This window comes from Lepidochelys kempii, chromosome 20 (genome assembly GCF_965140285.1).
Source record: "Lepidochelys kempii isolate rLepKem1 chromosome 20, rLepKem1.hap1, whole genome shotgun sequence".
Taxonomy (NCBI): Eukaryota; Metazoa; Chordata; order Testudines; family Cheloniidae; genus Lepidochelys; species Lepidochelys kempii.
Window position 1 is genome coordinate 25,386,151 of NC_136399.1, and position 22,221 is coordinate 25,408,371.

General features: G+C 51.3%; 1 long non-coding RNA gene across 2 annotated transcripts in view; it reads right to left on the bottom strand.

Moving 5' to 3' along the window:
- Positions 1-501: 501 nt before the first annotated feature.
- Positions 502-22,221, bottom strand: part of LOC140900735 (uncharacterized) — a 37,207-nt gene continuing 15,487 nt past the window's right edge. The window contains exons 3-4 of one of the 2 annotated variants that reach the window (XR_012155709.1): positions 2,924-3,109; positions 502-2,850 (exon numbers count right to left, since the gene is read on the bottom strand). This is a non-coding gene — a long non-coding RNA (uncharacterized LOC140900735). Of the gene's footprint in view, positions 3,110-22,221 lie in introns of both variants that reach the window. The other variant, XR_012155708.1, reaches the window with a different exon arrangement.

Sequence of the window (22,221 nt, forward strand, 5' to 3'; positions counted from 1 at the left end):
GCTGGTCTGACACGCCGAAGCTGTACTGTTTTCGCCCTCCTGGAGTGGAGGCAGTTCGATTGGTATGAAGGGGCTTATCCTGGGACAGTGTACAGCTACATTGCCATGTGGACTCAGGCATTCAAAAGAGAGTAGACCCCCCGAGCTCCTAAATCCCCGTCCAGGGCTCTATCCGCTGGGCCACCTGATTAGTTAAAGTAGAAAAACATAACCCAAAATCACTTTTGGGTGTAGATACGTCCTTACTCCCCTTCCCATGCAGGTGTCTATGGGACTTAGGGGGCTCCAGGTGCGAGCCCCAACTTCACCACTGTCTTCCTGTGTGGCCTTGGGCAAATCATTTAGTCTCTCGTGCCACAGTTCCCCCATTGGTAAAATGGAGGAAACAGACCTGCCCTGTTGTGGGGCTAAATACACTAAAGATTGTGAGGCGCTCTGATAGTATGATGACGTGCACCGACAAGTAGATGAGAATAACAACACCTTGCTTTCCTCGAGCACTTTTTATCTGTAGATCTCCAAGCACTTTCCAAAGGAGGTCAGTATCATTATTCCCATTTTACAGATGGGGAAACTGAGTCACAGGGTGGGGAAGGGATTTGATTAAGATCACCCAGCAGGGAAATAGGAGAGCTGGAAATAAAACCCAGTCTCCTTAGTCCCACTCCAGTGCTCTCTCCACTAGACCTACATCCCAAAGAAGTCATCCAACCACCAGACTTTGCTTCGCTACACCAGTGTGTTATGGCAGACTTTATCCCAGTGAGTAATAGTGGGAATACTGACTAAGGATTGAGCAAGGATCTCCAGAGTTGGCTGTCTAATAATAATAATACATTGCATTTATAGCCAGCCTTTGATCCCAAGAGAAATTAACGAGGCACTGCTGTAATTAGCAAAGTTCTGCTGTTCATTGAAGTAACTCACTTCAAAGCCTTTGTTGTGGGGGCGCTTTTAAATCTTGTTAGTCAGCCACTAGGTAATTGCTTCCCTTCTAATGGCTGCAGGTTCTAAAGGGCCCTGTGCCAGGGTTTTTACCCAGCACTAGAGTGGATCAGATTATTTGGTGCAAATGTTTAGCCCGACAAATTTGCCTCTTTCTCCACTTCGGGACTCATTCTCAAATCAGTCCAGTTTGACTATTGGTGCTGACTGGAAAAGATGGGAAATGTATGTCACCAAATGGAAGGCGCAGGGAGGAGGAAAAAAGGGAACAGAGTTGAGGGAGGAAGAGAAAAGGGGAAAAACATCAAGAAAGCAAAAAACACACCGAAAAATCAGAGTAGTCTGAACAATTTTGGGGATTGGAAAAAGGCCATTTTTTCATTAAAAAATATTGATTGAAAAATTTCAACCACTTCTAAAACTTCTCTTTTTATCTCCGAACACCCTCCCCCCATTTCTGTCCATCCATCTCCACAGCACCAACCACGTCTCTGCATCTAGCCATACAGTAGCAAAGCCAACAAATCAAAACAGGGAATTACCAGGTTTAGTAGCAGGCAGTTTGTCATTCCACTCATGCCAATTCACTGCATTTGCCACTGCACGGTAGCACCCAGAGCCCATGGCCTCACCTGAGTTCCAAGATGGCCGCTGGTGAAAGGTGTGAATGAAGCAGGACGGCGGGGTAAAGAGATGGCACCTGTGTGCAGGTAGCCAGTTGCACGGAGAGGAAGGATGGTTTTGTGGCTGAAGAACTGGCCTAAGAGTCAGACCTCCCGGGCTCTCTTTGCAGCTCAGAGAGGGAAGTGGAGTCTAGTGGTTAGAGCAGGGGGAACTGAAAGTTAGGACTCCTGGATTCTATTGCTAGCTCTGGCAGGGAAGTGTGCTCTAGTAGGAGAGGGAAAGAATTAGAGAGCAGGTGAGCAGACCTGATGCTGCATTTCACCTTCGAACCTTGGCCCTACGGGCTCTGAGGAGCTAACCACCTGCCTGCGTAGATGATAAGCCAGAAGCACAAAGCACGACTGAAGCAATCTGAACTCAGCCCTTTCTGTGCTTCACCTTGAGCCCTGCATTGCACCTGGCAGCCAGTGAGTAACCCTCGCTGGTGGGTAAAACATGCACACCCCCGCTACTGGATGTTTTCCTTATATGCATGTGGGTCAGATCCCTCGCTGGTAGAAATCAGTCACTCCAGTGGAGTCAAAGGGCCCAGATGGTGTAAATCAGCACGGTTGACTGAGTTACACAAGCTGAGGATCCAGACCTTATACAGTTAAAAGACTGCAGGGCCTTATTCTTAATTGCCACGTGAGTCATTTGCACCAGTGCATGTGAGATAGCAGCAGGTCAGAATGGCTGTGTTTTAACCTGGGAATAAGTAGTCACACACAGGGTGCCAGGCAGGGGAGCGTTGGGTCCATGAGTTTATACGCTTTAATAAATCAGCAGGGCGGAGGCTAGAGTGGAGACACTCACCTGCCCAGAGGGCTGAGAAGAGGCAGAGTTGTATACACACCCTGTCTCTCAACCAACAGCCGTTTGCTCACCCTCTGTAATGGTGGTAAAATACTACAATGAGAGCTACCTTGGGAATACCAGGGAAAGAGGGACGGATACACAGAGACGCCCATTCTAGCACTAAAGATCCAGTTATACATCTCCTACAAGTCGGGGTCTTATGAGATTCATGCACAAATCTGTTTGCAGGGTACAGCAATCGGGAGCGAATCCCGGGGTCCCAGCCAAAGCCCATCCTGGTTCCCTCGTCTTCACACGTGCGCTTCTTCCTGAGCTGCTCTGCAGCGTGGTCCTGCTCGATCCAACAGCTCACCCCCAGTGGTAGCCGCATGTCCCCAGGCAGCATGCAGCGTGTATTGCCATCCTTTGGTAGGAAAGGGGCTGCTAAAGTAAATGCGAGGTAATTATCGTCATTATAATAATCTCTAATGATCAAGGGCATGTTCAGCAGGCTCACCCGTGGGAGGCAAATCCAGGGCTTGGAACTCGCGATGAGTTTTATTATCCTGCGGCAGATACCAGAAAATTGCCTGATGCACCTTGGCTGCCTAAGGGTGAATTTGGGGAAGACCTTTTGATTCACTGAGCGAGTAGGATCCAGTCCAAGGCTAATGTTGTGTGTCAGTTTCCACCCATCAATTATCTGAGGGAGAAAGAGAAAAGCATTTCTGCCTGCTGGTGGAATGGGGCACCTTTTCACACGCAGCCTGGGGGCTGTTTCACAATAGCAGCCACAACAAAAGGCAGGCAGAAGAACTCTGTGTTCCAGCACAGAGTTACTAGGTGCTGCGGAGTTTCGGGATGAGTTTATTAATATGATCACAGCTGGGAGCTAGTGGAGAACTCGGTGGCCTGACTGGGCTGATCTCCTTTGAGGCATTTGGGATTGTTGTTTTGTGTGATGTGCTAGAGGGTTATGTTTAAATGCTACATAATTTATGGCAAGCATGGGGGGAGGGGAGAGGGTGTGTGGAAGAGAAGCAGGGAGGTGCAACTGACAATGGTTTATCTGTTGAGAAGTAGCAGGCATGGGGTAGGGGAGAGGTGTAAGTTAGTTGTTTCCTACTGCAGGACTGAGGCAGGGCTGGAATTGGGTCAGGTCAGTGACCCTACACTTCTCTTTCGATGCTGCTGTTGTATTCTCCCAAATCTTAGCTTCCGTTGGAAAAACAAAGTAAGTCTCTAGCACAAATGGTTGTGAAAAAATATGAAACAAATGTAAACTGAGCCTGCCTGAGTTTGCAGAGAGCCTGAAACAACTGCTCTGAGAAGTATGGAGGCGAATGGCCCCATGCATTCCAATGGGGCGTTTACTCAGATGCTGCTGTCCAACATGTGTAGAGGGATAGGCATCAGGCACTGGGAATAACATTGCATTTTGGTGCCACAGGTGGGTGGGTTTTTGGGAGAGGTATTATCACTTTCTTTCCTCCACAATCTGACTGGTGGGTGGAGGAGTGGGGCAGAGGGAATGTCTACACTGCAATCCCAGGCGACAATTGCAGCTTGTGTAGACATACCCACGATAGCTTTAATCTAGCTAGCTCGGGTCCAGGAGCAGCGAAGCTCCGGCAGCACCGGCTTCAGTGCAGATTGTACAAGCCTGCCATGGCTTAGCCGTTCCGGTACCCAGCCAGCTCAGTTAAAGCTAGCTCTGGTATGTCTACATGAGCTGCAGTTACCCCGTGATAGCGGTGTAGATGGCGGTGTAGTTACCCAATGACAGCTCGCAGGGGAGACAATCGCCCAAACCACCCAAATCACCAGGGTTCACCCTGGTACCACAGCTCCTAACTCAGAAAAAACCAGTCAATGCCCGGCGGGGCCGGCAGGAAATGCCACGAGCAGTTCACCTGTGGCATGTCTGTGTTGGGCTCCCATTACTTGTGCCTCATGAGCTGACACCAGTGCATCCATGGGAACAGCTGCAATCAGGGGAAGGAGGGGCAGCTGGACTGCACTGAGCTATGGCTATTTTCGGCACCGCAGGGCCCACAGGGGCAGACAGTGAGTTAAAGCAGACCTGAGGCTGCTCTAATTTACACCAGACATCAGAAAGGTCCCTAGAACCCAGAGAGGTGGCTAAAAGCCTCTCCCACTTCCTGCCTTCCCCCACAGTAACTGAGTCATTAAGAAACAGCCCCTCCTATGTTTATCCACAGGACAGGGACAGTCTGGGCAGGAGCAGAGAGAGCAGCCCCCATAATGCCCCATTTCCACCAATCGAGATAGCCTGATATCAGTGGAGGGAAGGAGCCCTAAAGTGGCTGTGGTATCCCCTTACGCACCGCACCCCTTACACCATGACATGGGAGGGAACAACTCAATAAGGGAGTCCTTGCCAGGTACGGAGTTGGTGTAGCCAGCTCTGCACAGCATCCTCCCCTCCTCAGAGCAGGGGGCAGGTCGAGGGAGGAAGGAGTGTGTGGCTGGGGTGTTCTTTCACCCCACCTTTTCCCTGCTATTGGGCACAGCCTCAAGCTGCTCTACGCTATGTTATGGGCCAAATTGGCTTCTGGCGCAATCCTGGGGGTTTGTGCCTTTAAGGGCTCAGTGTCCTGCCCAGATTCTCTGTCTGGGAAGCTCAGCACTTAACGGCACAGAGCCCCATACTAAACCCAGCAAGAGCTGGCACAGGGGAGGCCCAGAGGTGGAGTAGGACTGTCTTTGCCCTCCCTGGGCACCTTGGTGCCTGCACTCAGCCAGGGAGTAACGCAGAGAAGAATATGAGCCAGAGAGGAAAAGGCAGAGGTGGGGAAAGAAAGAAAGAAAGAAAGAAAGAAAGAAAGAAAGAAAGAAAGAAAGAAAGAAAGAAAGAAAGAAAGAAAGAAAGAAAGAAAGAAAGATGGTGAGAGGCAGACATAAGGTTTTGTGAGTGGAGGACAGAGAAAGGCAGAGAGCAGAGGAAAGAGGAGGAGAGCAGGTTTGAGAGAAAGGGAAGGAGATATAGAAAGGCTGGAGCCAGACTGAATGCTGGGAAAGAGAGAGTGAGTTAGCAGAGGGAGAGAGAGGTGGGATTTCCCTTTCCTCTCCCCGGCATATTTTCAGTTTTCTCCCGCACCCTGTTCTACTCTCCACCTGCTTCCTTCCTTCCTTCGGAAGCCTGTTTTGTTCTCTGTAAGAAATCGTGTTTCCACGGCCACATGCAGCCCCCCTCCCACCCGGCGCACACTGGCTTCCTCCAGCCCTTCTGGACTGCAGCTGGCCAGAGGGAGGATTCTAAAAAAGGAAAGTCTCCCAAGAGAAACCCAGCCCAGAGGCAGCGGGAAAAGCCCCAAGTATCTAGGAAAGCCATTCCCAAGCAGAAATGCAACGAGGCCCTGGAATCCAGCAGCTTGGAGGTCGGGCAACTAAGATTAGATAGGTGGGAGCTGCCCAGACCGTCTAGTCATGTAGCTGTCCCTCTATCTCCAGGGGTGCCACACCACCCTGCCTTTCACCTATCTAGTCGCCTGGGCAGTGGGGTCCATGGGCTAAAATACTGGATCAGAACTCCAGACACCTGGATTCTATTTCCAACTCTGCCTCTGACCTGCTGGGTGACCTTGGGCAAGTCACTTTCTCTGTGCCTCACTTCCTCCCCTGCCCCCATCCTTTATCGATAGCTGTAAGCTCTTTGGGGCAGGGCCTGTCTCTCACTCTTGTCTGGGTAGTGCCCAGCACAAGGGAGCCCTGCTCTCAGCTGGGGCCTCTGGACATGACCGTAATATAAATACCACTAATCATATCTATCACCGGATTATACAGGGAGAGGGTGATCTTACTAACGGAGCACAGGCCTGGGAGTCAGGACTCCGGTGTTGTCCTCCCTGTTCAGGGAAGGGAGTAGGTCAGAGCAGGGAGGCTAGGAGACGGCGTTCCTTGGTTCTGTCCCCAGTGGGAGGAGTGTGGGTCTAGTAGTTAGAGCAGACTGGAATGGAAGGTGGGTTAGTTGTGAGCCAGAACTCCTGGGTTCTATCCCCAACTCTGGGAGAGGAGAGGGGTCTAGTGGTTAGAATGGGGGTGGGGGGGAGGCTGGTTGTCAGGACTCCTGTGTTTTATTCCTAGCTCTGCCATGGAGTGAGTAAGCTTGGGGAAGTCACCCCACCTGCCCACAACCCATGCCTCAGTTTCCCCCTCTCAAAGAGGCAGACACAGGGGATGAGGAGCACCACAGAAGGGCTGAGTGTTATGAAAGGAAATAGCAGGATTCCTGGCTGCCTGATGAGCAGGGCTGCATGTGGCTAGCCGTGCAATGGTCAGATGTCCACAGACGGACCGAGAGCCCTCCCCCCTTACAGGACAGAGCAATGGGAGGAGGATTGGGGTAACGGGATGCCCAGAAGCATGAGAGCTGGATTGCAGCCTAACCCTGACCACATCTGAAGGCAGAGGCCAGCCTCGTTCCCTGCCCCCAGGCCCCAGCTTCCTGGAAGTAGTGCGCTCCTTGCGAGCAGGGGGCTGGGCTGGGCCAAGACGCAGGATACCCTCAGCCTGGGAGCCTGTTTGTTTTGTTCCTCGTGGGTGTGGGGAACCTCACTCCGTTCGGATCACCGTTGCCAGGAGACGCCGTGTTTGTTAATACTCTGAAGGGCTGGCGTGTGGGGGGTGAGTCACGGCAGCATGACTCACCCGGACCAGAACCATCTCGGGCTGGCCGGCAGCCAGACAGCAGCCCTGCAAGACACCGTTCCAGCTCATGCAGCATCCCCTTTTCCCCAGGCGCAAGGCACACATGACTTGCTGCTTTCCCGGGTAGCGCGGGGACCATTTCATTATGGGAGCTCATCTAGGAACAACCTGGGTCCCAAATCTGGTAACACCTGACAACCTGGATCCTGAATTTGATTGTCACCCAACTAAAAAAAAAAAAGAACATGAATTGGTCCATTGGTAACACCATGGCTGCTACAATACATCCCAGGGGACCCTGAACGACCACAAAGGGTCAGGGCTTGCTTCCTACCTCCAGTGAATCCACACAAGGTTCTTATCTGTACCAATAGCAGGCATGGATCTGATTCATTCTGCACAGACAAATCTCTTCCGGATCTCGCTTCATGGAAGGCCCAGTGGTTCCCCCAGGGACGGATCGAATCCCTTGTGCATTCAGCATGTCTAAGCACTGCTGCGGATTTGCCCTGATCTGCTATTGTCTGAACATCTGTCTCCTGTGCTGGCCTGGCCATTGGTAGGTGTGACGAGCTGCCAGTATACTGGCCTCAGCCAGGCTCACGGAGCTGGATGGACCTCTCTGGGCAGCCTGTGAGTGAGAGCATGATCTGCCCCAGGGGAGCAGCTGTTTGTGTATCTAATCCTTGTCCACAGAGCTAAGTAAACTCCCCAGAGGCCGGGCTCTTGCAGGATTGGGATGCCAAGGCCTTGCTTGCATCAGGGGCATCAGCCAGCTCTGCTGCTGAAAGCCTCCCCCCAGACCCCCCTCTGTGCAAACAGGCAAAGCTGCTATTTGCACCCATGCTGCCAAGCTCTGCTTGAAAGCAGGCTAAGCTGTGCCAATGCAAATTGTGCAAACAGCAGCGTTACCCATGTTGGAGCTCGCACGATGCCTACCTACTTGCCTACCTACTTGGCTCCCAGCTGCGGCTTGCTCTGGCCCCCTGGCCCCAAGCTTTGCCTGGCCATTGGCAATCCCTAAGGCAATGATTGTGGGCCAGTCCCATACAGCTCATATGGGAATCATCTCTCCAAGGCACTGTGTGTGTCTAGCTCTCATCCACAAAGCCCACCCAAGTTAATGAAGAGACTCTCACCGAGTTCAATGGGCTTTCGCCCCACTCTGCAGCTGCTCTAGTTACGATAGAGATTCACGGTCTAATTTTTGTAAGTGCTCTAAAATCCACACACTGACTTGGATCATCTTGAAAACGGCTGAGCCTCATGGAGGTCTGGGGCAGGGCTAGGGAGCCAGATTTGGGGTCATTTGAGCAAGGGGTTTCCAAGAGAAAGCCCCCTCCCAAAGCTGTGTGATATGAAAATGTTCGGATTCATCCAAGGGGGTTCTTTCCCATCTCGACACACACCTGGAGTTCAAACCATGGCATTTAACTAATTGCGACTCAAACTATTTAATGCTGCACTGAGTTTCAGGACACACCTTGTGTTTGAAGCCCGGGGTGTGTGTGGAACTTACTACCAGCAGCGTGATCTATATATAACACTGCAGAGCCCTCCCGACACGTGAGAGATGCAGACAGAAGCCGACATGCTTAGGCCTGGTGGGGAGGACCCAACTAGCACAAAGGGGCACCTGCTTTGCAAGCACGTTCAGCTTGGCAAAGCCCCACCCCCAGACGGCCACGCCCTAGTCAGCTTTGCAGAGAGAATGCACCTCTAATCCTAGGACGCTGTCTCCCGCCCCAATTCAGTTGAAGGAAATGTAAAAAATTGCTCCATCGGAGCGGAGTGATCCCATGCGATCCCTGAGATCCAATCCAGTATGGTTGTCTCTCTGCTGTAGCAGATCAGGCTAATGGGCCTATCTCACCCGGTATTCCCACCTCCCTGCAGCACCAGATCAGACCAATGCTCCGTCTAATCCAGTATCTCTGTGTCACGGAGTGTGGGGGAGTCCGGGCCCTACAACCCTCTTCCTGGGATTCACCGTGACTCTCAGCTAGCCAGTAAAATGGAAGGTTTATTGGACAACAGGAAAACAGTCTAAAACAGAGCTTATGGGTACAACCAGGACCCCTCAGTCAAGTCCTTCTGGCGGGTAGGGAGCTTAGACCCCAGCCTTGGGGTTCCCTGCCTTCGACCACCCAGCCCAAAACTGAAACCAACCCCCCCTCCCTCCTCCTCTTCCCCCCCCCAGCTCTTCCTCCAGCCTTTGTCCAGTTTCCCAGGCCAAGGTGTCACCTGGGTCCAACACCCCCCCACCCCCAGCTCAAGTTACAGGCTCAGGTCTCCTCACTCCAGTGGAGTCTCCCCCTGCTCTCCCATCCCCCATGCAGACAGGTCCAGCAGAACTAGACGACATTCCCCGGTCAATCCACCCCGCGCCCTGCCCTACTGCGTCACACTCTGCTTCCTAATCTACTGGATCATCCAAGGGGCCCATCCAGCCTAGTATCTGCTTCGCCGTTGTGTGGTATCTAACTACTAGGTCCAGCCAATCTGCTCTCATGCTGATCCAGATGACACCCTGCTCCCAGTGCTAAATGCCTCCAAGAGAGCCATAACCCCCATGCCCCATAATGTCCCTTATTTTCCACAACAGTGGGGAGTGAGGAGTCACTCGGCTAAACTGTGGGGTCCCATTGCTTCTCTCCTATAAAATATCCTCTGGGCCCCAGGGGTGGGAGTAGGGTTCAAGATGCAGCCTAGGGAAGTTGGAACCTACCCAGGCTTCCCCAAACGCTCCCTCCTCCCCCAGGTGATATGGGATAGCACATTACTTGGGGCAGGGGCAAACTGGGCACTGGGCTTTAAGACAGAAGTTGGGCTGAGAAGATGGAGAGCAAGAAGCATCCGGAGGAGGCAGCTGATTAACCCGTGGGAGAGAAAGTGAGCGGCACCAGTGACTCATCATCCGGGATGGCCTGGGGCAGAGGCTTGTTTCTGCTAGGCCATGGGGGGCTGTGGTTCCAGGAGGGCAATGCCCCTGCAGTCCTGGAATTGCCCTGCGACCCCAGGAAGCCTGAAGGGGTTAAATCCCCTCTCAGAGTGTATGTACTGGCAAGAGCACCTGCTCCCGATGCTGCTGGCACCAAACCTCCCCCCCCAGCGTGGGAGGGCAGGGGGGAAGGGAGGTCCGACTGGCGGTGAGTCAGGCCCCAACAATGTGCCAGTGAGTCACCGGCTGGGTGGGGTCCCCGGCGACAGGATTCCCACTTCAGTTACACAAAGGCGCTTTGATACTCAGAATCTTCCATATGCAGCCTTGCCTGCTCTCCCTTGGCAGAGAGTCCTGTAATTCCCCTCCCCACCCGTCACACCTGTGCCAGGCCTCCTGGGTCCCCACCATCAGAAAAGGGGCCAGTGTCCCCATGCCCCTGCCTAGAGAAATGGTCTACACCCCTCAGAGTAAGTGCCGGGTGGGGGCTTAGTAGGGGGCGTTCTCTATCAGTCAGTGCTGAGCCCAATACCCCAGTGCTGCAGGGTACAGGGTGGGTGGCTCAATAGGGGGTTCTCTCCCCTTGTAGTCAGTCCAGACCCCAATGCACAAGGATGACCCTAGGGGGCGCTGTGCTGCAGGGAGCAGGGTGGGAGCTCAGCAGGGGGCGCTCTCCCCATGGAATCAGTCCCGAACCTAATGCCCCAGGCCTGGCCATTTGTGACTATTGGTACTTTTGGCAAGAATTGTGTGATAGCCCCATTGTCCTCCAAATGCAGACTCTTATTCCCTTCTCAATTCCCCCTGCAGCTGCAATGTGATTGCAGGACTGTTCTTTGCTTCCTATCCTAAAGTGATGGGCAGTGTCACTGTGTTAAGCAGCTGCCATGTTTCACCCCAGAGGGGGCTGCATTTCAGTACTGGGCAAGTGATCCCCATGCAGTGTTGCTGTGTGACTGTTAATCAGCTGCCATGCCCCGCTCCAGAGGGGACTGCATTTCATTGCTGGGTGAACCGATCCACAGCCCTCCTTGGAACTCATGTTGGGATCGTTCGACAGGCCCTGTGGGAATGTTCGATGCCATGGAGGGGTCTCTCCATGGGGTGAGAGAGGAATCCACTCTCCTGGCGAGTATCCTGCACCACGTGTCCCAAGCACATCTTACCCACAACAATCTTGCGCCCCTGCCTGGTGCCAAGCAGCTTTCCCATTCAGCTCTGCACCACACCAGGCTCCCTCGGCATCCCTCGCTCCACACTCACTGACTCAACCGCCCCTCTGCTCCCGGGAGAAGGCGGGGGGGGGGGGGCATCGGCAGCCTTTTGCCGCCTGCTGCCTTCTTGGCGCCTGGCATTAACTGCCTAATTAAGTTCATTGGGCTGGGAATGGGCCCAGCCTTAGCTATAAGGGATGGGCAGGGAGGCCTAGCGGGCACCTCCCTTTGAAGGCTGAGTCAGAGGGGTGGGACCGGTGTTAGATGACCCCACCCCAAGCAGGTAGCTCTAGGCACTCAATCAGGTTTCCATGGCGCCCTGGATCCAGATCGAGGATGTGGAGTTGGAGGGCAGGGGTGACTGGAGGTAAAGAGGGGACTCGACGGGTAGGGAAGAAGGGAAGGGGGTGCTTAGGAAGGGGTTGGGGTCTGAATAGGGAAACGGGGGAGGATTGGGATGGGGAGTTCTAACAGGGAATGGCAGAGTGGTCGAGGGGACAGAGTAGAGGGTGGGTTTGGAAGTAAAGTGGGGAGAGTAGGAAGGAGAACGGGGGACATTGCAAGGGGCAGGAGTTAAGAGGGAGCAGGGCAGAGTAGGATGAGGGGGACTGAGGAGACTGGGGGGCTGAGGATGCATGAAGGGGAACCAGGGACGGGGTACAGGACAGAGCAGCCCATGCCTGTCCACGGGCTGGCGTTCCCTGCCTGGAGAAGGTGACGGGATAGGGAGCGCCCCAGGTGCCCCTCCTTGCTGCACACAACAGTGCTGTTTCCGGTGGAAAAAGTCCGGCCACTTGTTATTGTTGCCCTGGGCTTTTCCTGATGCACAAACACCTCGCCAGTGAGTACAGGACAGCCTGGGGGCGGAGGGGCACAGCCCCCCAGGGACCCCGTGGCTGCCTGCATTGTGCCCTTATCCGGCTCAGTCAGCACTGTGTGTGTATGGGGGGGTCTGTCCATTTCACGCCCCAAGAGGCCCAGCAAAGGCTGGGAAAAGCCATTGGCTCTGGGGACGAACTCTGGCCTGTATGACTTGGATCAGCCCAGCGGTCTCTGGGACATCTCCTGGGTGAGGAGGACTGGGTGGGGGAGACGGCAGAGCCCATTTCCCGTGTGTCTCTTCGGCACAGCCACTGCCCAGTCTGCTTGGACTCAGAGGCGCTGCAGGTTAGACCAAGAGCTCTTTAAATGCCATGGCCACAGGGTGTGAACCGCGGATCTCCTGGAGCCTCTGCAGCGGAAACTAAAGGAGTAATGGCTAGAGGGAGCAACTCTCATATGGATCAGCCGGTAAAGGAGGCCAAAGACCCACGCTCACCCAGTGCGCCCTGCATGGGCAGCCACCCAGCTCTCACTAAGTCCAGGGCCAACATGCACTGGGCTGAGACGTGGCCTGGACACCAGCACTCGGACTCTTGGCCTTGTTCTCACTTATTCCCTTCTCACATGTGGGTCAGCAGGGATCTGGGAGGGGGACAGTTTAAGCTTCTGTCACACTCCCCATAATCTAGACCCACGCCTGTTCCCCAGTGTAACTCAAAGCTGTCTCAGGGCTGCTCTAACACACACGGTGCCCTGTCTCCCCGGGCCCCAGGTGGCAGGGAGCAGCCTGAGTGTAGCACACTCTGGTCATACCCAGATCTGCTCCTTACATGGGGAGCAGGCTGGGGACCAAGTCTTCATACATGAGTCCCCTATGCAGGGTGGGATACTCAGAGGGCTATTTCCACCCCCTTTGCCCTATCAGAGTGCCCTGACTGGGTGGATCCCTAGTGAGCCAATGTGCTTGGGGAGGAGATAATGGGGAGATGGTCAGTGACCCCCTCAGCAGCATGTCGGGGCACCGGTCAAAGGGGCAGAGAACCACCTTGTGAATCATCTGCATGGCTTCCCACAGTGCCTGGGTGTTCCCAGCTGAGCACTGGCCTGGCCTGACCTTGCTGAGCCAGCGAGAAATGACAGCATGGCAGCTCCAGGTGTGGTAAGTGCTGGCAGGGCCAGGAGGGCTCGGACGCTGTCTGAGCTCATTCACAAAGCTCCTCCCCTCTCCTCCCCACACAGCTCAGGTTTGGATCGGGCGAAAGGTAACTCTGGAGAGCGAGGGCTGGAGAGTGGCTGGCTTCAGTGGAGCTGCTCCAGTTTACACCAGTTGGGGATCTGGCCCCTTTGACTCCAGTGGAGGGACGCCCATTTACACCAGCCAGTGTTCTGGCCCTGAGGGTTTGTGTGTTGTCTCAGAACAAACACAGCCAGAGGAAGAGCAGAGCGAGCTTCCCCTGCCACCCAGCCCTGCGCCCACGTGCCTCAGCCCTGCACTGCAGGGACCCTCTGTAGGGATGAGCAGGGGGGCTCAGTGTGCTCAGTTCCCTGCCTCTCCGCTGAGACTGCCTAGGAGGGTGGGGAGTTGGCGGCCAATGTGCAGGCAGCGTCTGTGACCTGGATGCCCATCCCAATAGAAACAGACTGAGACCTGACAAACTCATCTCGTGCCCAGGCCCCCAAATGCCCGTCGGACAGGAATGGCTTTATGTCACCACCCATCTGAGACGGCACCATGGTGGCGCAATGGCCTGTGTGTCTTTATGTCCCCTTCTGGCCCACGCTCCCCCCTCCCCAAATGCCTGAGTTATAAAACTCTCCTGAGGCCCGGGCCTTTTATCTATCCCTCTTTGTAACCCTCTTTCCTACTGAGAATAAAGCTAGAAGCTGGGGGGCGGGGAGGGAGGAAGGAAACGACATCCTCCCCTTTGTTAGAAATCAAACAAGAATCCCTCCTGACTGCAGCTCTTGTAAAAATGCCACGGGGCCATAAAGCTGAGGCTTGGAGGGAGCTGGGGTGAGGTCTTGAGGTCTAGCTGCCTGGGGGGGGCCATGGGGAAAGCCTGGCAGAGGGAGGAAACGGGGGGGTTAATGTGATATGCCTCCCCACCCCGTAGGAGCGCTCAGAAAGGCAGTCCAGTTCTCTCTCATGGTGTTACCAGAACTCCAGCCAGGCTTCAGGGCCCAGCATCTCCTCTGGTGTCAATCAGAAGTATCCCTATTACGGTCAGCAGAGTCACTTTGGTGTAAGACTGCTGCAAGTGAGAGGAGGCTCTGGCCCAGGCTGGTTTCCAGTTGGCCTGATTCTCATCACTCACGCCAGTGTCCTTCCATTCACTTCTAAGTGGATGCTTTACAAGAGGGTGCATGAGCTGGGAGTCGGGCCCAGTGGAGTCACTCTGCATCTAGACTAGGCAAAAGGTGGAGTGCGGGGAGTAGTGGGTTTCTTCCTAGCTCCGCCTACAAAATAAGCTCCACCCACATGAGATACCACTTCCAGGACATTGTGTAGACTTATGTTCAAAATGTGATAATAGTCCACTGAGCTTGACTTCTCTTTGGGAGGGGGGCCTCGCTCATCATATCTATCGATCTGTCTGACCTCAGTGGGAGTTTTGGATATGCAGGGATTTGCAGGCTCAGGCCTTAACTTGATTTCTCACCCACCCCAGCCATTCAAAACGTTGGAAAAGAACACGCCCTGCTCCTGTTCTGTCTGTTTGTTCCCAGGGCTCAGGGCTGCTAGGAAAGACAGTTACGCAGCTGTAAACTTATTCTGCAAGAGCTTCGGCACCACAGACCTCCCACTTCCATGAGGCTCAAGTCACGCGGGCCAAAGTGAGTTCAGGATCAGGCCCAAACCACACCCCGTTTTTGAAGACTGGAGTTAGATCCCAGAAGACTGGCGGCTATCTCTAATGTGCAAAGTGAGGACTCCAGGTGCCCAACAAGAGAAGGTTAAGGGGTGACATGGTATCAGTCAATAAGTACCTACATGGGGAACTAAACTTTGATAATGGGCTCTTCAGTCTAGCAGGAAAATGTTTAACAAGATCCAAAGGCTGGAAGTTGAAACTAGACAAATTCAGACTATAAATAGGTGCAAATTTTAAACAGTGAGGCTAATAAACCACTGGAACAAATTTGTGTGGATTCTCCAACTCTGGCCATTTTAATCCAGACTGGATATTTTTCTAAAAGAACTGCTCCAGTTCAATCAGGAATTAAATCAGGGAAGAGCTACGGTCTGTGTTACACAAGACTAGATGATCACAATGGTCCCTTCTGACCTTAGAAGCTATGAAGAAATGACTCAGTAACCTTGGTGAGAACTGTTATACAAAGGCCTGCTGCAAAATGAACTTCAAAGGAAATACACTGGAAAGAAAAAGCTAGGCGAAATGGTGCCGAGGAAAGGAATAGAAGCGGAAAGCAGGTGTTAAACACTCAAGGAATGTTTCCAGTGAAAGTGCCCAGACACTTCAAGCAAACACACTTTCCCACCCCCTTATTCTGCAGAGAAGAGGTGGAGATGTTTTTCTAAGGCATACATGGGTATTTTTGTTTCAGGAAATTCATTCTCCTAATCTCCCAATCGCCCCCCCCCTTTTTATATTTTTCAGGGTTCTTTTTCAAAACATTGATTCTCCATCCTTTTATTATGGCATCTGAATGGGGGACGCTGGTTTGATTTGGGAATATTGCTATAGGAAAGGAAGAGAAATTATTATCAGTGCAGCCCTTCTGATATCTCAGAGTTTCATGCACCTTTGCAGCCATCCCATTGATTGGTTTGCTTGTGTGTTATGCCCCTTTCTCCTAAGGGCATGTCTATGCAATTTAAGCTATGCGTGAGCTAGTTTACCCAAGCTAGCTTGAATCCAGCTAGTGTGGTTCACAATAGCAGTGAAGAGAGTCCACCGCAGGCTTCAGCATGGGTAGTAAAGCGTGGCACAGATCTTGGTACAGACTCAGCTAGCTAGTCTGCTCTGAAGCCTGCACAGTGCTGTCTTCCCTGTTATCCCTGCTATTGCACCAGCTGTAACAATAGCAATTAGACTGTACGCTCTTTGAGGCAGGGACTGTCTGCTACTCAGTGTTTGTACAGCATCTATCACAGCCCGATCTTCATTGGCCCCAAGCCACTACCATAATAAACATGATGAATAATAATTTTCTTAAAGCCCAAGCTTCTGGAGTCAGGTGATTACATGAGATCCTCGTCTTTCAGATAGATAAATAAAGGTTCTAGCCCCTATGGTTGCAGAGAAAAGCTTGAGAACATGAGCCCTACAGGCTCAGAAATCAGAAAGCAAAGAAAAAAGACCTGAATTTTATTATTCTAAACAAATCTCGTGATTTTTAAGCCAATCGCTTTTTTGAACCCAGATTTTGGCAACACCGGCATGCACGCTCGCTCTTTCTCTGACACACACTCCCTCATACCCACTGCACATACTCCATCCCTAAACACACAGGCCAATATTTTCTCCAAAATCCATATTTAGGCACCTCAATATGAGTTTGATCTTGCACTGTGCTGAGGATTCTCCAAAGCATTTAAGCACCTGTTTAACTTCAAGCACATGAGTGGTGTCTTAGCTGTTGAGAAGACAGCTCATGTACTGGGCTGCTTTGCTAAGTAGGGGCCAGAGGGCTCAGCACCCTGCAGAACTGAGCCCCACGTGAGCTGATTCTGAAAGGTGCTGAGCTGTGACAGCTCCCTTTGAAGTGAGTGACAGCCCAGGGTGCTCAGCGCCCGTGACATCCAGGGTACTTCCTCAGGTGCCTTGGGATGGATTCATTATAGGTACCTCAGCTTGAAAGTTTTGACACAATTGTACATCCATGCAATGAAAGGCACACTCAGCCAGTGCGTTATAGACACCGACACACAATCACACATACAGACAACCATGCTGTCACAAGAACACACACATAACTGCACTCTCTCTCTTAATCTTTCCCCCTCCCACACACACATAAGAACATAAGAATGGCCACACTGGGTCAGACCCAATGGCCCACCTAGCCCAGTGTCCTATCTTCCCACAGTGGCCAGATGCTTCAGAGGGAATGAATAAACCAGGGCAATTTATCTAATGATTCATCCCCTGTTGTCCAGTCCCAGCATATGGCAGTCAGAGGTTTAAGGACACCCAGAGCATGGGGTTGTGTCCCTGACCAGCTTGGCTAATAGCCATTGATGGACCATTGATTGGTGTGTGTGTGCGTGTGTGTGATGGACCATTGATGGGGGGGGTGAGAGAGAGAGAGAGAGAAATATGCTCCCCCTATGCTTTTAAAAAGTCACTTTTTTAAAAAGTGAATTTATTAGCTTGTCTTTTTCCTACCAGAAGGAAGGGGGAGTTGGAGGTTACAGTAGAGGGCTCTGGGGGTTACAGGAGGGCAGATGGAGGCTATAGAAAGGTTAGTTGGGGGGTTCTAGGAGAGGGATCTGGAGGGTTATAGGAAAGGGAGATGGGAGTTACAGGAGGGGGAGATGGGACTATATATAACCCCGACGTCTGCATCCATTTTGAGAACCATGTGGACTTTCCATTGTCGGTAGCTGGGGAGGCTGGCAGCCTGCAGTGGAAATCAGAACGGTTGGCTAGCGAGAGCTGTTGCCTCTCAAAGGTGTCCATTGTGTGTCACTTCGGAGGGGTAGGAAAGAAATGGTGCTTTGAAGAAAAAAAATAAACGGGAGTGAGCGCTAATTAGTTTCTCAGCTGGCAGAGTTCGGACCGAGACTTCCCAAGGAAGCCTTGGTTAAGCGGCACCCAGAGCGAATCCCTGGGCTTTCCAGTCTGGTATAGAGGATTCCTTGGGAAGCCAGTGGTGTCCCCCTCCACAAGGGCCTGATCCTGAAATGCCTCAAAGTCCATGAGGGTCGAGGGCATTGAGTCCCTATCAGGATCAGGCCCCATATTTGGCAAAGTTTATTCTCATAGGGCTTTTGCAGGGGCATGACTTCAATGGGAGTTAGCTGCCTAACCTGCTTAGCTGCTTCCGAAAACCCCACTAGGCACCTAGCTGCACCTTTAGACACCTGAAAACCTTTAAAATCTGGCCATAAGTCACTTTGAAAACAGGACTTAGGCTCCTAAGTCACTTGGGTACTTTTGAAAATGTCACCCCAGTCCCATTCTCTCTCCTTTGCTTCACTGCTGTTGAAAACAGATTGAATTCTGCTTCAAATGCTCTCAGACCTTTTAAAACAAGTTATCTCATCCTTCCTCTTATTCTGGGTTTTCTTCTCTTCTTTTAGACTTTCTGGTTCCCTTTTTCCTCTCATCCCCACATCCTCTGTGGGTGGCACATTCCACCCACATTACAAATAGGCCTAAAAGTCAAGAATCAAAAATATAAGATAGATGCCGAGTGCAAACCCTGATTTACATCTGTCTGTCTAGCTAGCTACCCAAACCTAGATCGTGTATGTAGACCTGGCGTTCTAATCTAAACGCATTTGAAAGTTCCCTAAATGGTCTCCTTTTCGTGGCTCTTTAGACCCAATCCTACCACACAGTACAATTCCTCATGGCACCAGGTCCCTCGCTGGTGTAAACTGCCATCCTGCCTTTGAAGTCCAATTGACAGGAGTCAGTGGGGTCAGATTCCCAACTGCTGTAAGCCTGGTGGAGCTACACTGATTTACACACGCTAAGGACTTGACCCAGAGTACGGGGACCCCTCCATAAGCAAGCAGGAGGAGGCAGTCCTCCCTCATTGCAGGAGTGGGACCCCACACTGTAAGTCTTCATATTCCCTGGATGACCCGGGCCTCCTCTCCCCTCGCCCCAGGGCTGTGCCTTAGTGCTACCATTCAGCTCTTTACATCAGCGTGTGTATTTTAAGCCCTATGAAAATCCCTCCTAAAGACTCATTTCTCCTGCATTGCTCACAGTAAGTGAGTCATTAGTAAAACAACAAAAATAATTCATGTTATTCCTCCTCTGGGCTTCCCGGCACATCCTGCCTTCTCCATGGCTGTCTTTTAAGGTCCGATTCTGCAAAAGCTAACCACTGGGCGTGGTGCTTACTGCTGCCCGTGAGCGCACTGATATCCAGGGGACTATTTCCTGAGTGAGGTCCTGTTCACTGGGTAAAATTCACCAGCAAAAGGCCGATGCACCATTCAGCCTCTCTTTTGAGGGCTTACATGGTGCACAGACTTCACATCCCCTGACAAAGTTTGAAATTCCACCTGTGTTGTTTAAGGATAGCACAGTAGGGCCTGTAAGAAATAAATAAGGAAAAAGAGGCCAGAGTCTGATCACAGTTCTACTGGTAGAAATCTGGAGTCACTTGAGCTTTACACAGGAGCATCTGAGCTCAGATCTGGTTCCACTGGATATGACGCCTAGATCTCTTGTGTCACACCTCTCCAGGTGGTTGAGTTTCACCCCGGATTAAAATTGAGGGGTGTCTCGATCAGGCACCGTCAGAAGAGATCTGATCTTAGAGGACTCTTTCATTTAGTAGACAAAGGACCAACATGATACAACCACTGGAAGAATTCAAAGTGGAAAGTCTTTTTAACAGCTGGGATAATTAACCACTGCGCCAGCTTACTGAGTGAGATGGTGCATTCTCTCTCTAATGTAGTTATAGGGCCCCTATTGCTGCAGTATCCGAGCACTGTAGGGTTTGAATGGTGCATAGGCCTTATGCTGAGCATCTCACAGCCCCACATGAGGTAGGGCAGGGCTATTACCTTCCTTTTACAGACGGGGAACTGATGCTTAGAGAGAAGCTAAGTGACTTGCCTACAGTCACCTGAGAGCTTCTAGCAGAGCAGGGAATTGAACCAACGTCTTCCAAAGTCCCAGGCTAATACAATAAATCACAATGGATGCCATTCTAAGGTCTTTAAATGTGCATTCTGACAACACACTTTGTATCCTCATTTAGGCAAGGCTGTAGTTCAACCACAAGTTACCAGGCTTACCAGGAACCAGTGGCCATGTCTACACTAGGAAACAAGGTGCATACAGCACAGGTTACCAGTGTAGTGCAGATAAGGCAGTAGCAGTCTTAACTCATGCTAGCTGGTCAGGATAGCCTCCAATTTACCTCGACCAGCTAACGTGTTAAAACTACAACTTGCCTTATCTACACTAGGGTTTGAACACATGCTAACAACACACCAGTTTTCCTAGCGAAGACAAGGCTATTGGGTGAATTACTGCAACCTGTGGTCTGAAGGAGGTCAAACTAGAGAATCATAATGGGCCTTTCTGGCCTGCACATTTAGGAATCTGGCAGTGAGTATGGTAGAATCTTGACTGGAAGTCCCTAGGAGCTCGGACCATCTTGACGGTAAGACCCGATGCTGTACTACGGAGGGCAACAAAACGAGCTGGTGATGAGGTTTTGCATGTCTTACGCAGTGCTAAGTGCACTGGTATTACTAGGCTAGCAATGCTTTCCATGCTGCTATGTATAACATACACGTGGACAAAAACATGGTGATCGTTTCTTTCCACTTGGAAAAAGAGCTTTCAAAAACTTTTATGGGGAGGCATAAGCTGAAAACAGCTGAAGAAACTTTCCACAAGCACAAAACACCCCAATAATCTTTGGGGCGAGACCAAGGCTAGAACAGCTCACTCCACAGAAAACAGATTACGCCGAATGCTCCTCTTCTCTTATACTTCTCGATGGCCCCATTGTGCCGGGTGCTGCACAGACAGTAGTGAGAGACAGTTGCTGCCCTAAAGAGTTTACAATCTCAACAGGCAAGTCAGACACAGGGAGGAAGATAGGAAGGATTATTATTAGAGTGGGTAAATTTTTTCCTTCATAAAGTTTTTTGTGACAAAAAATGGCTTTTTTTATAGAGATGAATATTTTCATGGAAAATGTCTATTTCCCTCAGAATTTTTCAGGTTTTTGTCCCCAGAAGATGACAACTTTATTTTATTCTTGGTACCCAAACAACAGAAAAATTTCAGCCAAAAACTGAAAAAAAAAATAAAAATAAAAATTGGGATTTGAGATTTTTGACAAAAACCTGAGAAATTTCAAGGAAAAACATTAACGCCTGTTTTCATCAACATTTTTCATAGGGGAATAAAAAGTTGTTTGACTAGTTCTAATGATTGCCCCCAGGACACAGAGGAGAAACTAAGGCACAGATCCGGGCCTGGTGTAAAGCCATATATGCCAATTTCTGACCCAGTGATCTGCCCAAGGCAGAGGCAGGAATTGAAGCCAGAGCGTCTATGTCCCAGTAATCACACGACCCTCTTTCTTTTCTCCGCTTGTACAAACAGGGGCTGTGAAAGAGTGCTGCAGCCCAGTAGAGGCGGTACTGATGTAGTGCTGGCTGAATACACCCACAGGTGATCACTTTCATGAGAAGAGCTGTTAACTTCCATCAGGCTTCTCACGTGAGTACCTGCTCACCAGACAGTACAATCCATCCCTGTGCAAAAGAGCCAGCAACAGGTCTATGCACCACTTCAATCCTAATCAGAAATCTTAAGTAACATGTAGTCATCTTCTGGCCCCTCCACAAGATGGTAAAATTCCCCACTTTGAGTAAGGGGCCTGTAATAAACAGACAAAAAAAAAACTGGTCCAGATTCTGATTACTACTCTGCTGGTGTCAAGCTGGAGACACTCCATTAGCTTCAGTAGAGTGACTCCAGATTTACACGGCTGCATCTGAGATCATTCATTTTCCACATCGCTCATTTGTTCCACTGGGTCCGTATTATTTCTGCCCTGCCTTACTTTTTATTAGCCCTATTAACAAGAGTTGGATCTGAGCCAGAAGGTTCTGGATCCAGGTCTCAGCTTCACCCGAGGTTCAGGGTTGTTTGGGATCTTGTGGTTCAGCCCAATCCAGAGATCAGGGTTAGCTGTGATGTCTGGAACAGGATCAGAAGTTCCCGACATTTGTGTTTGTTCAGTTCTGGGGCTTCCGTTCAGGGCCCAACCAGATAGAAACAGTTGTTATGAAACATCATAATATTTGATAGATGTTCTTTCTTCAGACTTAATTCAAACCATCCCTCCACAGAGCCTTTTAGCCATATGTCTGTAGGGGGACCGTATAGCTGGCGGGAGAGGCACCATGCTTCAGTAGACAAGACAGCTAGGACTTCTGGGTTCTAATTCCGTGCGTTGCCACTCACTCACAGTGCATCCTTGGGCAAG